Source organism: Equus caballus, chromosome 24, assembly GCF_041296265.1.
Source record: "Equus caballus isolate H_3958 breed thoroughbred chromosome 24, TB-T2T, whole genome shotgun sequence".
Lineage (NCBI taxonomy): Eukaryota > Metazoa > Chordata > Mammalia > Perissodactyla > Equidae > Equus > Equus caballus.
The window spans coordinates 13620892-13638804 of NC_091707.1; the positions used below are offsets into that span (position 1 = coordinate 13620892).

General features: G+C 38.9%; 2 pseudogenes; one reads left to right on the forward strand and one right to left on the reverse strand.

Moving 5' to 3' along the window:
* OR5AL21P (olfactory receptor family 5 subfamily AL member 21, pseudogene) lies at positions 8480-9440 on the forward strand (annotated as a pseudogene).
* LOC100054045 (forkhead box protein N3 pseudogene) lies at positions 12709-13971 on the reverse strand (annotated as a pseudogene).
* Positions 13972-17913: the final 3942 nt, after the last annotated feature.

Consider the following 17913-nt stretch of genomic DNA (forward strand, 5'->3'; position numbering starts at 1 on the left):
CTTGTGTGTATACTTAGATCTAAAGTGAGTCTCTTGTAAGGAGCAAGCCATTGCGTTCTGGTTTTTTTTAATCCACTCGACCAGTCTGTGTCTCATGATTGGAGTGTTTAATCCATTTACATTTAAACTACTGATAGGAAAGGGTTCATTATTGCTGTTTGATTACTTATTTTCTGCTTTCTTCCTGTGGTTTTTTTGACCCTCATTTCCTCTCTTACTACCTTCTTTTGTGTTTCATTTTTTTGGAGTGACTTGCTTTGATTCCCTTCTCATTTCCTTTTAGCAGTATTCAATAGATATTTTCTTTGTGGTTACCATTGTGATTGTATTATAAATATTAAAGTTACTACCATCTATTTTACACTGATAAAAAGTTCAATCACATACAAAAGCTCTACTCATTTATAACTCTGCTCTCGCCCTTTATATTATTGCTGTCATAAATTACATCTTTATTTATTGTGTATCCATCAAAATATATTTGTTTTCTTATGATTTTGTCCTTTAGATTCTATGCTAGAATTTAAAGTGCGTTTATACGCTAAAATTACGGTAAGACAAGGTTCTATATTTGTCCAAATATTTACCTTTATTGGAGATCGTTGTACTTTTCTACGGGTCTGTGTGGCTTTCTGATGTCCTTTTGTTTTAGCTCAAATGATTCCCCATAGCATTTCCTGTGGGCAGATCTAGTGGGAATGAATTCCTTCAGCTTTTGTTGATCTTGGAAGGTATCAATTTCTTCATTTTTGAGGGAGAGTTTTTCCAGATATAATATTCTTGGTTGGGGTTTTTTTCTTTCTTTCAGCACTTTGACTATATCTTCCCAGTCCCTTCTGGTCTGCAACGTTTCTGCTGAGGAATACACTGATAATCTTATGGTAGCCCACTTTTATTAGTTGAGTTGTTTTTCTCTTGCTGCTTTCAAGATTCTTTATTTGTCTTTGAGTTTCACAGTTTTGTTATGATGTGTCTTGATATACAGCTCTTGAATTGTCCTAGTCAGAGTTCGCTGAGGTTCTTGAATTTGTGTATCTATTTCTTTCCTCATATTTGGGATGTTTTCAGCCATTATTTCTTTAAATAAGTTCTCTGCTCTTTTCTTTCTTCTTCTGGGACTCCCATAATGTGTATATTGGTCCAGCTGACATTCTCCCATATGTCCCTTAGACACTCTTCATTCCATTCTTTTTTTTTTCCCTCTGACTTGATTATTTCAAATGACCTTTCTTCCAGTTTGCTGATTCTTTGTTCTGCCTGATCAAGTCTGCTATCGAACCCCTCTAGTGAATGTTTCAATTCAGTTATTGCATTTTTCAGGTCCAGAATTTCTGTTTGGTTCTGTCTTATAATTTCTCTTTGTGAATACTCTCATTTTCCTCATGCATTGTTTTCCTGATTTCATTTAGTTGTCTGTCTGTGATCTCTTTTAGCTCACTTAGCAGCTTTAAGACAGTCATTTTAAATTCTTTTTCAGAAATTTCATAGATCTATACTTTTTTAGAGTCAGTTTCTAGAGCTTTGTTGTCCTCCTTTGATTGGGCCATGTTTCCCTGTTTCTTTGTGTGCCTTGTGATCTTTTGTTGAGATACTAACTTTGAGAAACCAGCTACCTCTCTCAGTCTTTACAGGCTAGCTTTGTCCAGGGGAAGACCTTCACCAATCACCCCAGCCAGGGTTCTGTAACCATTCACACCTTTTCCGGGGATGTGTCTTTCTTTGGGTTGTGTGTGTGCTTTTATTCTAGCATATATGGCTGCTTACCTGTATTAATTGAATTTCTTCTCAAGAGTTTTCAGTTTCTGTTGTATTCCTCTACGCTAAATCTTTTGCTTCTCCTGGTGACTGCCTGTGGAACTATATAGTCTCTTCTCCTGTAACACACTGTGGTGCTTACCTCTGTTCTCAATGGCCTCCAAATTGGTATACACTCTATGCCACCATTCCATCGGCACCACAAGCCAGGAGAGACAGAAACCAGTCCCTCCGGCAGCACCATGACAAGCCAGAATGCTGGACAACGTTCCACTTTTCTTTCTGTCCTAAGGGCAGAGCCAGAAACTGGGAGCAGCTACTCTCCCCTCAAGCCTTGTCACACTGGGGGGCATGAGGGACCACAGTGAGAAAACTATGACCAATTCTTACCCTTCTTGCCTGTCTCTTCCCTTGTTTATGTGCTTACTTGGGTGTTTCTTGTAGCTCCTTACATAGTCTTTCAGGTTTTCCAAAGTTATTTCGTTACATATATTGCTGTTAATTCAGTATCTCTGGGGAAAAGAAGGACCTGCATCTTCCTAGTTTGCCATATTCCTAATGTCCTATTCACACTTTCTTTTAGTTCTTCTGTTTCCCATTTCCTATCTTGTATTTAAATTTTTTGTACTATTCATTTTAATTTATCTATCGGCATTTTAGCTGTTTCTCTGCATATTTATTTTAGTGTATGCCATAGGGATTGCAATATACAAGATACCTAAGCTTTCACAATCTACATAGTTAATATTATAGTATTTCCTATAAAATGAAGACACTTTGCATCTTCAGTACCCTTTATAAATAACTTTCCCTTCATAATTCTCATGTTCATCACATCTACATACATTGAAAACACCAGCAGGTTGTGTTATAAGCATTGCTTTCAACAATCATACATATCTGTAAGAACTTAAGTGGGGAATAGATGATCTTATATATTTACCCGGATATTTTTCTTTCATGATACGTTTCCTTCATTCCTGAAAATTCAGGATTGTCTTTTATACCATTTTCCATCAGCCTAAATGACTTCATTTAGTGTTTTGTTCTTTTCATCAAATATTTTTTGCCTTTGTCTCTTTCTCTTTTCCTTTTCAGATTCTAATTACATCTTTGGAAATATTACCACAGAGCCCTGAAGCTCTGTTATAAAAACTTTTAACCTGTATCATCTATGAATTTCAGCTTGAATAATTTCTATACATCTATCAAGTTTACTGACTCTTGCCTCTATTGTTTCCATTATGGTATAAGCTCATTCAGCAATTTGAGAAATTATATGTTTTAGTTGTACAATTTTTCTTTTCTTTTTTTATGTAGTTTCTTTTTCTTGTTATATTTCCTATCTTTTCAATAATTTCAAGTGTTTAGGTTTAAGGGTTTTAAAAATCTATTAGAGTGTAGCTAAAATAGCTGCTCTATGTCTTTGCCTGATAATTTCACCTTTGGGTTGTCTCCACTTTAGCATCTGAGGTTTGCCTTTTCCCTTGAGAGCATTTTTCTGTTCTTTTTATGATGAATAATTTTGAATTTAATTGTAGACATTGTGAGTGCTGTATTGTGTTGATTCTGGGTTTTTCTCATTTCTCTGGAGAATACTGATATGTTTACATGTTGATATTTTTATTTTAGGAAGTAATCAATGAAATACAATTTAGACTATACATTTGTCCTACTGTTTGTGGGCAGTGGTTTAATTCTCAGTTTGGTTTGCTGAGGCCTTGCTTCACTGGTTTGTGTCCTTCTCATGCGTGTGTAATTCAGGTTTAGACTAAGATTTGCACTGATGTGTGCCCAAAATTAGGGAATCTTCTCTGAATATTTCCCCTCTAGGGTTCCTCCTTTGCTTTCCACTTTGGTAGTGTTCCTTGCCATGACTCTTGTAGCAAGAAACATGTCGGGGCCTTTGCAGCCCATTTCTCCCCAGTATAACTGGGTCCCACCCCTGCAGCAAGGCTATGAGTGATAGAGAAAATAGCAAGAAACTCAGCCTGGGGTAGGTCACTTTTTAAGGTTTTCGCTCCCCTGCCCTGTCCTCCTCTTTTGTTTACTCTTATTTGCTGACCTGAGATGTTTGATTTTTTCTTGTGTCAAGCAGTTTTAGTTGATATCAGTCAGACAGAGAGGGAGATGGACTTTAAGAGGTTTACACCACGCTGATGGAACTAGAACTTCTTCAGTTAAGGATATATTTAATGATGAAAATGATCTTTTCATTTATTTTCTCTTGTATCCTTGTGGACTCATTGATTTTTTGTATACTGTTTGTATCTGTCACAATCGTTTTTATGGTACCATTTGTACAGTTTTGGCAGTCACGCCTCTGTAAGTGTGGTGATGTCATATCTTTTTACCATAACATTCCTAGGCTCACCTTTCTTGCCCCTTTCCAGAACGGTCTTTTAATCCAACTATCCTGTATCCATATAGTGGACATTGATATTTAGAAAGCATACTTTAGGAGTTAAAGAATGCTCGTTTCCATTGTCTTTTCTGACAACTTGCTTTATTTGTTCTGTGGCAATTGATCTCTTTAGGCTTTCTTTTCTAGGTGGTTTATTTGACGAATATTGTAGTCGTTTTCTGGAGAATTTTCCATTCCATATATACTTTCAAAATTACTAATGATGTAGTCAAAAATATGCATAATATCAATAAAATTCATTTTAATTTTGTGTTTACTCCTTACTCATTTCTTTCTTTTTTTAAATTGAGATTTATAATAGTTTACACAGTCTGTCTTCTTAGTTACCTATAAAAGAAGCAAATTTATATGCTTGAGAAAATGGCAAAATTTCTTTCTCCTTTTCTGATGTGTAAGATTTTACTATGATATTAGTGCTCCTCATCTGGTTATCACACTTTGAGATCTGTAGAGAATCCTGTATTTCACATCCAAAAATATTCTTTTCTGTCTTAAATAGGGAGAATTCTTTCTTTCTGTGAGAGATAGTAAACTTATCTATATAATAAAGTAGTGGGAAGAAGTTAAGGAGGAGTAAGAAAAAAAGTTCTAGGAGCAGGAGTGACTGAGGTTTTTATGGAGGTTTTGAGGAGAAGAGGTGTGTAATCAAGTGTCTGACTCCATTTTGATGTTTGACTACTCACTGCTTTCAAACTCTCCTACTTTCCCTCTGCCTTTTACCCTAAATCTGGTGAAACTGATAAGAAACCCACTGCTCCACCCTTTGGTGCCAAAAGGGAGTTGGAACAACTAAGCCTTTTCCTGCAGGCAGGAATCCTCACACCAGCCCCACCCACTCACCACAGCACAAACCCCAAGTCCATTCACCATTCGCTGCTCCCTCAAGTCATTTCAGACCAGCTTGGGAGCTCACAGTGGTCTCCCCAGAAAGCCTCATCCCTTGAGCAAGAGTCTTTTTATCCTCTCTTGTTGGGTGTGTAGTATAATGAATCTGGACATCTAAAGCAAATTTAGATAGAGAGGTTCATCCATTTCCGTGGAGTGACTACAAAAGGATGTTAATTCACCTATGATCTGCAGACATTCAGTTTCCTAGAGACTGAAGAGAAAAATGAACATTCTATTAAATTAATCCTTGCTGTTATGAATAGCCATCATAACAACAGTTTGAGACAATCAGATGAAAAGTTTGAACGTTAGTGATTGGGAAATTCCTTAAACTGCTACTAAATGCAAGGTCCATGAACTGAACATTTATTTTAAATAAATTCATAATTTTAATATGAAACCAAGGTGACAAATATTAAAGCAAGTATAGCAAATAATCAAAGCACATATATGAGTCAATCAATTTTTTCCCCAAAGAAACATTAAAATGCCTCTGTATTCTAGATTCTTTCATTGACTAATAGATGAAAAAGTGATCTACATTTCAAGGGAAATAATTTGGTCCCCAAACACTAAAGAGCAAATAAGTGCCTATTTTTGTATATATAATTACATTGCATTTCAATGCTTGTTAAAAATACTGTGGCACCAAAAAAAAATTTCCCAAGGGACCACGCATACACACACACACACACACACACACACACACACACCCCAAAATAAAAGTTGTCCCATAATACCTAGGTAATTTTAGATGGTATTGACATCATAAAGAGTCCTTTCAGGTGCACTAGACTATTTAGGGGTTTGTAGTTGAACTGCATGACAATGCAGTGAATATCGAAAGACATCAGATAGTAGAAAAATATATACATAATCTATCTTGGTGGGAAAAACTTTGGACCTTTATAGCTATAACTTTTTTTCACTTAATTGTTTACCAGTTATTGACCATCTTCTTTGAACTGGATACTATTAGAGGTAGGTGATGAAATTGGATCTAAAATAGAAACATTAGTGCTTAGAAATAACAGCTTTAAGTCTAGGATGTGTTACAGGCATGTTAGCAGTTGGTTGAAATATAGTGTGGTAGGTGCTGTAATAAAACAATCAGTGGATGCAGAAACACCCCATGAGGAGCACTTCACCTGAGCTGAAAAGTCATGAGAGCTTCCAAGAGGAGGTGACTCAACAGAGGACAGAGAGTTTAGTAGAAGGAAAGTCAAGCAAAGGAAATGATGGTGGAAGAAAAGGGTTCTAGGCAGAGAATAAAGCATTTATAACATTCTGGCTCTTATTTGACTGTGTGTGGTGGTTTGGAACATCTGCTGTATCGAGACCATATGAGGAATCTCTCAAGAGATGAGCCTGATCTGAGACACAGAAACTAGATTTTCAACTTGTATCAACCATGTTAAAGAAGGTGGAATTTATCTTAAGGACAATGAGGAAACATTGAAGGAGTTCATCAGGAGAGTAAAAGAATGAAATTTGTGTCTGTAAAAGTTCATAGAAGCTGAACTGTAAGGAAAAGAGAGCAGTAGGGAAGATTGGATGAAAGAATAAAATCATGTCAGTTGCCAAAAACCAAAACAGAACAAAAAGGCATTGTGGTTGGATCAAGGAAACAGCATAAGTAAATAGATTTGAAAAGTGTGAAAGATATAAAACTGTTAGGAATTGGGGACAAACTGAATATTGTCATGAGGAACAGGAAAGCATAGTAAACGGTAATTGGTCTCTTATTTGAAAAACTGAATTGGTAATAGCACTATTCATTGAGATAGAAAATATATACTCCAGGTCTTGAATATTAGGTCCAATGTGCAGAGATGTCAAGTTCTTTTCTATATGTGATAATTTTGATGAACATCTAGACTATCCAAGTAACAGTTTCTGGGAGGCATTTAGATTCATAAAGCTAGGGCAGAGAAAAGAAATCTGGAATAGAAATATGTATTTGTGCCTAATCAGCATGTAGATGATGATCGAGAACATAGGATTGGATAAGATCGTTGAACAAGAAGGTATAAAGAGGAAAGTGTGGGGGCTTTGGAGAGAGCCTGGAGTACACACTATCTAAAGCAGGGATAATAGGAGCAGAGCCTCCAAGTTACAGAACAAAATGGACAAATAATAAACTCAGAGACTGCTTTCTTCTGGAAACTAAACGTCTGTTCAGTAGAGTTCAGTACTGCAGACCTGCCAGAGCAAAAGCAGCTTTTTTGGATTTTGGAATAGGGAAATTGACAGTAAGCTTGGTGAGGGGATTTCTTGGTTTAATGGGAAAGGAAGGTTGATTATACTTGCTTAACTTGTAAACATGATTGAGAAATTGGGTGTAGATGCCCTTTCTAAGATGGTTGGTTGGTGGTGAAAGGGAAAGAAAAGATAAAGAAGTAACCCAGATAAAGTCTCCAAGGAGATATCAATCAAAAGTTAAGGGAGAGTGCATTTCATATTTGATTGCATTTTACCTGTCAACCATCCATAAGGTGCATGTGAAGAAACATGAGACAATCTAGGGAGAAAGTTGGAAAATCAAGTTGACATTGCTCTGTTCAAGAAAGGAGGGGGGTGATTGCAATTCTGCTAGTCTCAAGCATTCAGAATCCAGCTTGGGTCTATAGAAATGTTCTGTGGAATTTAGTTCATCTAGACACTGCCCAAATGCTATCCACTTTGGACCATTTAGATCCTTGAAGATAGAGGCTAAAGAGATGTCTCTTAATCACTTAAAGCTGTTTTACCATCCGGAAAATTATTAGCCACTATGTATTTTGCCAAAAGACAGAGCCAGAAAACTCACAATCGTACTTTTCCTTAATGTCAACATTATATGCAAATTGAAAAACAATAGGAAACAGAAATAAGCAAAAGGAGAAAATTTTAAAATAATACCAAACGAGATGCCTAAAGATAGTGTTAATATTTTGATTTTGACTTTCATTTTATATTTTCCACACTTGACTTTGGTAATTTTTAATGTTCTGATGAAATTATAATTTTATGAGATAAACTTTCAACTTAAGAAATGATTTTGATGTATGTTGTCAAAGCCACTTACATTCTTAATGTTGTTTGTTTTCTTTATATTTAAAGAAAAGTACAACACAAACTTTGCTATTGCATTGATTATAAAATTTTAATGGAAACACTCTCTTCTTCTACAGCTCCCTAGTGAATTTTATATCTTGGAACTTCTGCCTGGACCAAATCCTTTCAGACTGAAAGTCTAAGTAAAATCCACACGTAACTAAGAGTGCTTATCATCTTCAACGGAATTTGACATAATATCCTGGTGAGCCAGGGCTATCTTTTCACATTTAACTGATTATTTCTTACAGAGTCAAGATTACTCAGAGAATGTGCTCTGGAAGAGTTTATTGTAGAATTGTTTTTCTATTTCATGGCACAGGCAGTCATTCTGCAGTCACTGAGTTCATGCTCTTGGGCCTCATAGATAACCCCGAGCTCCAAGTCATTCTCTTCTGTGTGTTTCTACTGACTTACCTAGTTACTGCTTTGGGTAATCTTGGTTTGACTGTGCTAAGACAAGTCAGTCCTCAACTTCAGACACCCCTGTATTTTTTCTCTGTCATCTGGTTTTTGTTGACTTTTTGGTACTTCTGCCATCATGCCAAACACCCTTGTGAATTCTTTATGTGAAATTATATTGTGTGTTATTTTATCCAGGTGCCACTCAACTGAGTTTCTTTATCACATTTTTAGTTTGGGAATTATTAATGTTGTCTGACATGGCCTGTGATCGGTATGTGGCCATCTGTAAGCCTTTACTCAATGTAGTTCTCATGCCCAGGAATCTGCTCAAATGGTCTCTAGCTTCCACATTTATGGATTCACCGTGGGACTCATACAAGCAGTGGCTACCTTCCACATGTCTGTCTGTGACTCTAATGTGTCACTAGTCCTACTGTGATGATGTTTCCTTGATTGCTCTGTCCTGATCTGATACCCAGGTCAAAGAGCTGAGGTTGTTAATCATTGCTGGGTCCAATGGGTTTGGTTCTCTTATCATTGGTCTCACATCCTATGTATTCATCATCTTTATCATCATGGGATCCACTCTGCTGTGGGAAGACAGAAAGCCTTTTCTATCTGTGCTTCTCACCTGTTTTCTATTACTATATATTATGGGACCCTCAGTTTTATGTACCTGAGGGCTTGTGTGCAGCCCAGATCAAAACACTCACTAGATAAAGACAAATGTGCCTCAGTATTCTACGTAGTGGTGATTTGCATGCTAAACCCATTGATCTACAGCTTGAGGAATAAAGAGCTAAAAAAGGCTTTGAAAAAATTATTGAAAAGGTGTACTCTAGTAAACAATAATGAATTGTGTCATTACTGAAGAAATAAAGAAATGCTGGATACAGATTTAGTTAGGAAATTCTATTTATTTATTTAAATCACTCACATGTCATTTTACTATTTTCTAGAAGAGGCATTTGCTCCTTTATAAAAATGAGCTAAGGGGAGACAGCCAACTGAGGGGGTTTTAATTGGAAGAAGTCCCCTGCCAGAAACAGTCCTGAGTGTTTACCTCTGCCTTTCAGGAGGGAAGTCTGAATTTTATCTTGGGGATGGGGTGAGCGTGGGGAACTGTGGTGAGGGTCTTCTGGCCTTGGTCAGGTGACAACACAAATCATAGTGCCACTCAGGTTCCACAGCTGTGGATGGCTTTTGGTGTGCCAGATGTTTGGAAAGATGGAGGGAACAGAGTACCCCAAAAATACATACTATTCCCATCCACACTCTGAACAAATAGACTGGAAGTATTCAGGTTGAGGTAACAAATTCGACCTGTTGTGTGGGTGTAGGTGTTTTTTTAGGTTCTCCCAACAGCGGCACAGAAGAGGATATGCTGTGGCACGCACCAGTTAATTTCCACTGTCCTGGCTGATGGACATTCTGACAGTGCCTGGTGCTGGCAGATCGGTTCCACATTGGCCCACAACCATCGCATGTTTTAAAGTTAATTTTTATTGAGTTTATGATAGTTTACAATCTTGTGGAATTTCAGTTGTTCGTTATTGTTTGTCACTCGTTTTGTAGGTGCACCCCTTCACCCTTTGTGCCCACTCCCCACCCCCTCTTTCCTGTGGTAGCCACTAATCTGTTCTCTTTGTCTACATGTTTAACTTCCTCATATGAGCAAAATCATAAAGAGATTGTCTTCCTCTGTATGGCTTCTTTCACTTAAGATAATTCCCTCAAGATACAACCATGTTATTGTGAGGGGGACAATTTTATTCTTTGCTATGGCTGAGTAGTATTCCATTGTATATATATATATATATATATATATATATATATATATACCATATCTTCTTTATCCAATCCTCAGTTGATGGGCACTTAGGTTGCAACCATCCCATTTTTAAAAACCAACATCATCCTAGTTCCTTCCTTCTCCCTCACCATCATATCCTGAGCCATGGGAATGGGTGTTTTGCTTGTGTTTTAAAGTTCCCCTCCTTTGGATGGATGATCATACATTTTAGAAATTTCCCTTTGGATCTCCCAAGTAATTTCATTTAGGCAAAGATAACAAGAGTTTCTGGTCTGCGTGACATGTCCACTTGTCTAAATTCAGCTCTCACAATCTAGGTGGGCTTGCTTCCAGGCTGGTTTGTGTGCTGAGGTGGTAGAGACAGCCAGCGCCTCCTTCTCACTGTGAGATGGCATCGCAGGAAAAAGTCTAGGGCTGCTCCTTCCAACGCCCGTGTCACCTTGTCCTTCACAAGTACTCTAACTCTCACCCTCATCCAGTAAGCCCCATTAAGATGTTTCCTCTTCTCCTGAAGAATTAGCATAATTAGTCACTGCCTTTTTCCTAGAACCAAATGACAGTAATGGTTTTCTCAATCCAGTGCCCCACAATTCTCGATTCCCTCAGACACACTCACTACTGTTTGCCCTTAAATTATTGCATCATGGTAAACATGTACAGACGGAGAGAAAAGGCACACTTTCAACAGAGAAGTACAGGGGGTCGGGGCTGAAGTGCAGGCAAGGCAGAACAGAGCTCAATCCCCCAGGTCCTACCAGAATGTGAAGATATCGCTATATTGCAGAATAAGTTCCCTAACTGTCATAATTTGTCCCTGAAGAAGGTTAAACCCTAAACATCTGCTTCAAAAAACCAAAACTAAATAATCAGGGGAAAAAATACCCCTCCAACTAAATTAAAGAAAGAAAGAAGAAAAAGAAAAGGAAAGAGAAGAAAACAAAAAGAAACTTTAAGCTTAAGGGCTTAAAAATTAGAGGCATAGCCTTTTCTCTCTTTTCCATATTTATATGAAAATAATCCATGCTTCATGCTAAATACATTATTTACCCTAAAAGAAACTTATTTTTGAATTTAAAAAAAGTTTACGTTTTGTGATTTTTTTTCTTTTTTCAAAGGAATTCCTGCATTGTGGATCAGAAATTTCTACCAGCTAAACTGAATGTGGAAATCATTGATTTTTGCCAAGTTGAATCCTGACTGACATTAATTGCAAGCTCCATTTTGAGGGAAGTATAGGAGTCTTTTCCCCTATTTTGTAATGGTTTGAATTTTTTCCCCATCAATGTGCCTTTAATCTTTTAAAAATATAACACAATACAAATGGTAGGTTCCATAGCACTTTGTTTTCATTTTCATTTGGATCAAACAATTTTGGCAGACAGAAAAAGCTGTGTATCATTGTTTCCTTCCTTCACAGCTCTTATAATTCTTTGATCTTGATTTTCACTTGGGCAGCGAAGAAGACATAGCGTGTTTTCTGTATCAGTTCTCTCTCTCTCTTTCTCTCTCTCATGTGTCTGTGTGAGTGTGTCTGTGTGTGCAGAGTCAACCGTCAGGCTTATGGCTTGTGGAACATTTTCTTAATGTAATATAGAACAGAATTCAGTGGTTGCCAACATCACTAAAAACTGACCCCGTTTCTTCTCATCTGTCATTAACACCTGGTGTGTATGACTGGGCCAGCATCCACCTCGTAAGATGTTATTAGGCTTTGTGGTTAATAAGAACAGGGGACTAGAGACCAACCACCCATGCACACTGTGTGGCAATGCCAAGGGTTTTCCTGGCACTATTTGATGCTACGGACCACAAGCTTGGGTCTACTTCTAGAGGGATGAGGGTGATTCCTTCTTGCCAGTTGCCTTATGCAGAGTCACTCAGTGAACCCAACTGGGTGAACATCCAGACCTTTTGAACCTCGGCATTGGGCCTGATGGACGGTTACTTTGCACACGTGCCTTCTGGGTGCTGAGTGTGTATCCCATGGCATTACCATTGACATCCCTGCAGACTCAGCCACGTGCTTCTGACATGCTTGGGGAAGCTATGGTCATTCTGGGTTTTTCAGTTTTGTCTTCAGATATTGAAAAGCTTTCATAAAACAGCTGAGTGTCAATATAAGTTCTATGGCTTCAATCTCCTTTAAAAATAAAATTCTTAAGGGTCCATAAAAAGGAAAGGGGCAAATATTTTTTAAAAAGGATGAAAAGAAAGAAAATCAAACCAGATAATAATAATAATAAATTGCTGATATTGCCATAAATCATTAGAAATCTCCTGACATGCTGAAACCAAATGGCTGTACATTGAACACAAATCAGTGACTTCAATCTTTTGTGGTTTCCTTTTGCTCTTTGGGCCGCTTTGCTGCCCTATTGGTGATGTTATTCACACAGGACCAAATCCCCGCCAAGTGCAGGAGTGCCCCCGCTGCCTCTTTCATCTCCTGTCATCACTCTCAGGGGCTTCTCTGAGCTTCTCTTTTTGAGGAGCAGCATGTCACTGGGGACCTTCCTCGCCTTGGTTAAGTGCTGGTGCTTCTTGTCCCGGGATGCATAGCTGCTGTCACGCAGGACATCCTTGGCCTCCTTGGGGCTGTGTTTCCAGTCATCCTCCTCTCTCGCTGTGGCTCTTAGGGCTCTAGAAGCCTCCCTCACCGCCCCCCTGGCTCCCCTTGGTGGCAAACTCATAGTGGCCATGGGCCGAGGAGGATGAGACTGTCACTGGGTAGTGAGGAGCTCCCAGTGGTGGAGGATTTGGCGCTGCTATAGTTGTGCTCCTCCTTGAGATCTCCACTGACCACTGGGCAGCCGCATGATGGCTCGCTCTCAGTCCTCATCCAGCAGCTGGTGAGACCATTCCTCATGGCTGCTGTCATTCCAATGGGAGTGACTGGCAATGGCCACACTCTGGGAAACAGCCCTCAGCTCAGACCCCGCACTGTGTTTGGTGTCACTCCTGGAGGAACTCGCAGACAGGCTCCAGTTCTCTTGAAGGCACTGCCGGGTGAGAGGGGTGGGCCTGATGTGCTTTGATGCACCTGAGGAGACAGGGAGGTGTATTGAACACTGTAAGCTTGGCTGATAAGGTGTCTTTTCCAAAGCCTGAGTTAGATTTTGTCTATACCGCATCCACGCACCACAATGCCCTTTCCCAGTACCCTGACTCCTCTCATTGCCCACTGTCCTAAAACGCTTATTCAATGACAAATTATGTCTCACTGATCTTTTCCATCCAGCAGTTGTGTTTGCAAAATATAGAAAATGTTCCAAGATCCATTTGTAGATACATTTACTGGCAGGTGCTTGGTTGAAAGTCTTTGATGGCTGTAAATCTGAGGCCGTTAAAGAACAGGGGGGGTTGCAGCTGGGGTTCTGCTGGGTAAGTAGGGCATGTCAGAGAGGGTGGGGGATGGGGGTCCTGGAAGGAGCTGGGAGTCCTGGGCGGGGCTGACGCTCTTAAGGACCCGCCCCCTTGTAATCTTATACAGAGTATTTTCACTTCCCTAAAAATTCTCTGTGCTATGTCTATTCATCTCTTCCCCACCACCCCGACCCCTGGCAGCCACTGATCTTTTCATTACCTCCATGGTTTTGTCTTTTCCAGAATGTCATAGAGTTGTATTCATACAGTATGTAGCCCTTTCAAATTGACTTCTTTCACTTAGCAATATGCACTTAAGGTTATTCTGTGTCTTTTTCTGGTTTGATAACTCATTTCTTTTTAGCTCTGAATAATATTCCATTGCCTGGCTATACCACAGTTTATCCATTCACCTACTGAAGGATGTCTTGGTTGGTTCCATGTTTGGACAATTATAAATAAATGTGTTATAAACATTCGAGTGAAAGTTTTTGTGTGGACATAAGTTTTCAATTCCCTTCGTTAAGTACAAGGGGGGCACAATTGTTGCACTGTATGGTAAGAGTGTGCTTAATTTTGTAAGAAACCACCAAATTGTCTGAGCTGAACATTTGAATATGATGATTCAAGCATTACCCCTTCTAGATTTCCGTCACATTCAGGCAGCACTTAACTCTGCTGATTATTTCCGGGTAGAGTGACACAAACTTTATTCTACATTGTTACTAAGAATGTAATTGCCCTGCCTTTGTTAGTTTCTAGTTTTTACAGTTGCCCATTGACAGTGACATTATCACTGGGCATGGAAGTTATAAAGATGCCCTGTGATTTCCTGTGTTCCAGACATTCATTTCCTGGCCCCATTGTGCATTGGCACCCATTACTTCCTCTGTTAATCATAGTTGATTCCCTTAGCCAGCACGCTAATGCCTTCCTTGCCTGATGGTCCACTGGCATTAAGTAGTCACAGATTCCATTTTGTTAAAACACTAATTGAGACCCTCTGGAAATATTTGCCCTCTGGAACCCTAAACCTATAACCCAGAAGAGCCTAATATTGTAGGAATAGGAGGCACAAATTCAGAAACTGGGTCACAGAGTGTAATGATGAGAAGGGACAATCCTACTACAACTCCTTCATTTCCAGACCCGTGATGCCATGCTCTTGGAGACACTATATTGCCCATAACCTACATTGCCACTGGTTTGTGACCTACAGTGAATCATGGAGGATGGTGCTCCAGTGCAGCAAGTTCTTTTCTGAGCTGGTGACTTAGCTGAGCTGTCAATATTCCACTTGGATCTCCTATCAAGCCAGCTGGTGGTTGGTGATGAGCTACACATTAAGATCATTCATTCTATGGCATGGTCATGCCAAACCTGTGTTGCTGTAAAATGTTTTTCTTATTTTTAAGAAATATTGTGTGGTTTACTATCTAAGAAATAATATATCCTTTAAGCTGTAGGAAGGTGATATTCCCTCAGACAGTGCAGGTTGGTAAGGGAAATGCCTACGCCACCTATTGATTTCTGCACGGACAAATTGCTTCCCTCCAATATTGCAGTGATCTGGTACAATCGGCTTATCACTGTGTTTCTGGCTTGTCTTTCAAAAAATGGTGCCATATGTAGGACTTGGCATAGGTCTCTGCTTCTAACAGATGGGACACTCAATGTTGATAGTAGTAGAAGGTGGCTATGTTATTGGATACATGTACATATAGGCTTCATTCCTGCCACTGTGGCTACTCTGTCCATGGTGTCACAGCATGAGCCCTGGGATTGCAAGAGAAGAGAGGGTGGCTGCTATCTATCCAATAGGTTCTCCAGTCCTCCTCACTGTCGCAAATCTTTTCTGCTATCATTACCCTTTAGTAGTTAACAATTAAATCAGCATGTTTTGTGCCCACTCATACATCACCTAAAATCCTCTGCCCCAGAATGCCACGTCCTTGGAGACTTGCTACCCCCAGTCCCCTAACCAAATTTCCAGCGTGACTTATCACTGTGAATAGTGAATGAATGAATCAGTGTGCAGTCACGTGTCACTTAATGATGGGGACTCATTCTGAGAAACGCATCATCATTGTGCAAACGTCATAGAGTGTAGTTACACAAATCCAGATGATAGGTATAACCTAGTACACACCTAAGCTATTTGGTACTAATGTTTTGGGACCACCATCATATATGTGGTCCATCACTGACCAAAATATCATTATGCGATGCATAACTGTATCCCTCAGGCCAAATTTTCTCCATGGCAATTGGAAGGCCAAATGTTATTTGCACTAGGACAATTTGCTTTCATCACTGTCCTCCAGTGTCACCTCTTAGTGGGACTTTAACGTGGCACAAGTCCATTTCTGACTACGTCCTGCATAATGGGGTAACTCTTCTTTGCACTAGGCCTAAATCTTAAATGGAACTTCTTCAGTTGGAAAATCTACTCCATGAAACCACATCATGGACTGATGGAAAGGAGTCTGTGCAGCAGGGATGGGTGACATAAAAATCTGGGCCACTTGTTCATATAATTTGTTAGTGCTATTAAAACTCCCAGGTTGTAAATCAATCATTTACACTTACAATGGATCGCTATTGCACCAGCTCAAAATGATGTGTTGGTAGATCCTATAACACTCAACACATGATAGATAGCTGATGCTGAATTTTCATTTGGTGTCTTTTCATCCAGCACTTAGTTTCTACTGGGGTGCAGTAGAACACAGAAAACTATTTTATTTCTTCCTCAGAAGGTCTTGTTTACTCCATGGTGAATGTAGTCATGTGGATTTGGTCTTTCCAAAGACTCACACATCATTCTTTTCCAATACAGGTATCTCTAGCATCATCGGATCACTTTCAAAGTGTCCCACTTGTCATTTGACTTAAAGCAAATGTACAGAGGGAGCCATTGGACTCACAATCATTGTGGGCTTTTTCTCCCCTGCTTTTGGCTCCTACATGTTACTAAGGCACCAAGGAATCTTGCCACTCCCAGTTCATCAGTACAGTTAGCAAAAGTCTATCACTGTGCTTCATTCGCATAATGTTTTGTGAAATATCCAGATGATTAAAGCCCCCATGGTCAAAATTTATTTTATCTTTATTGAGGTATAATTGACCAAAAAACACCCAAACTGTATATATTTAGGGTGGGTGACTTGATGTTTTGATATATGTATACATTGTGAATTAATGGCCACAATCAAGCTAATGAATATATTCATCACCTCACACAATTACCATTTATCTTTCCTTCTTTCTTTCCTTCTTTATTTCTTTCCTTCCTTCCTTCCTTCCTGCCTTCCTTTCTCCTTCCTTCCTTCCTTCTTTCTTTCGCTCGTGTGCTCTCTCTCTCTCCCTCCCTCCCTTCCTTCCTTCCTTCTTTCCTGCCTTTTATTACTGAGAACACTTAAGATATACCTCTTTAGCAAATTTCATGAATAATACACAGTACTGTTAACTACAGTTGACTGTACATTATAGCTCCAGAATTTATTCATCTTGCATAACTAAAAATTTGTATCCCTTGACAAACATTTCCTCATTTTCTCATCCCCTGTTGAGCCTCTGGCAACCATTCTAGTCTCTGCTACTGAGAGTGACTTTTTTAGATTCCACATATAAGTGAGATTATGCAGTGTTTGTCTTTCTATGTCTGGCTTATTTCACTTAGTATAATGTCTTCCTTGTTCACGGACAAATTTTGGAAGTCAAGGATTCACGTATCCCTGAGGAAGTCTGCTATAATTTATTTATTTTCTCTTTTTTGTCAGAGGAACTAAGGGTAAGGAAATTATTTAACCTATAGAGTAAAGCATTTGATGTCAAATTAGGGATACAATTTTTCTAAGATTTTTACTTAGGTTAGACTGTTAATTATTGGTAGATTAAAAAAAAACTTTCTCTTTATAAGAAAGTGGCAAGTTGGTCCATATCACTAAATATGATTATTATAAAGCAGTTAAGCTTTATTGATCCATATTACCATATATATTATTCTCAAGATAAATAATTATAGTAAGCTTGTGTGGTGGGCATTATCCCCATTTTATAAATAGCTGAATCTTGAAGAGGATAAGGGACCCATTCAAGAACACATAGCTTGTATGTGGCAAAGGTATGATGTAGGGACAAATGCTTCTGAATTCAAAATTCATGT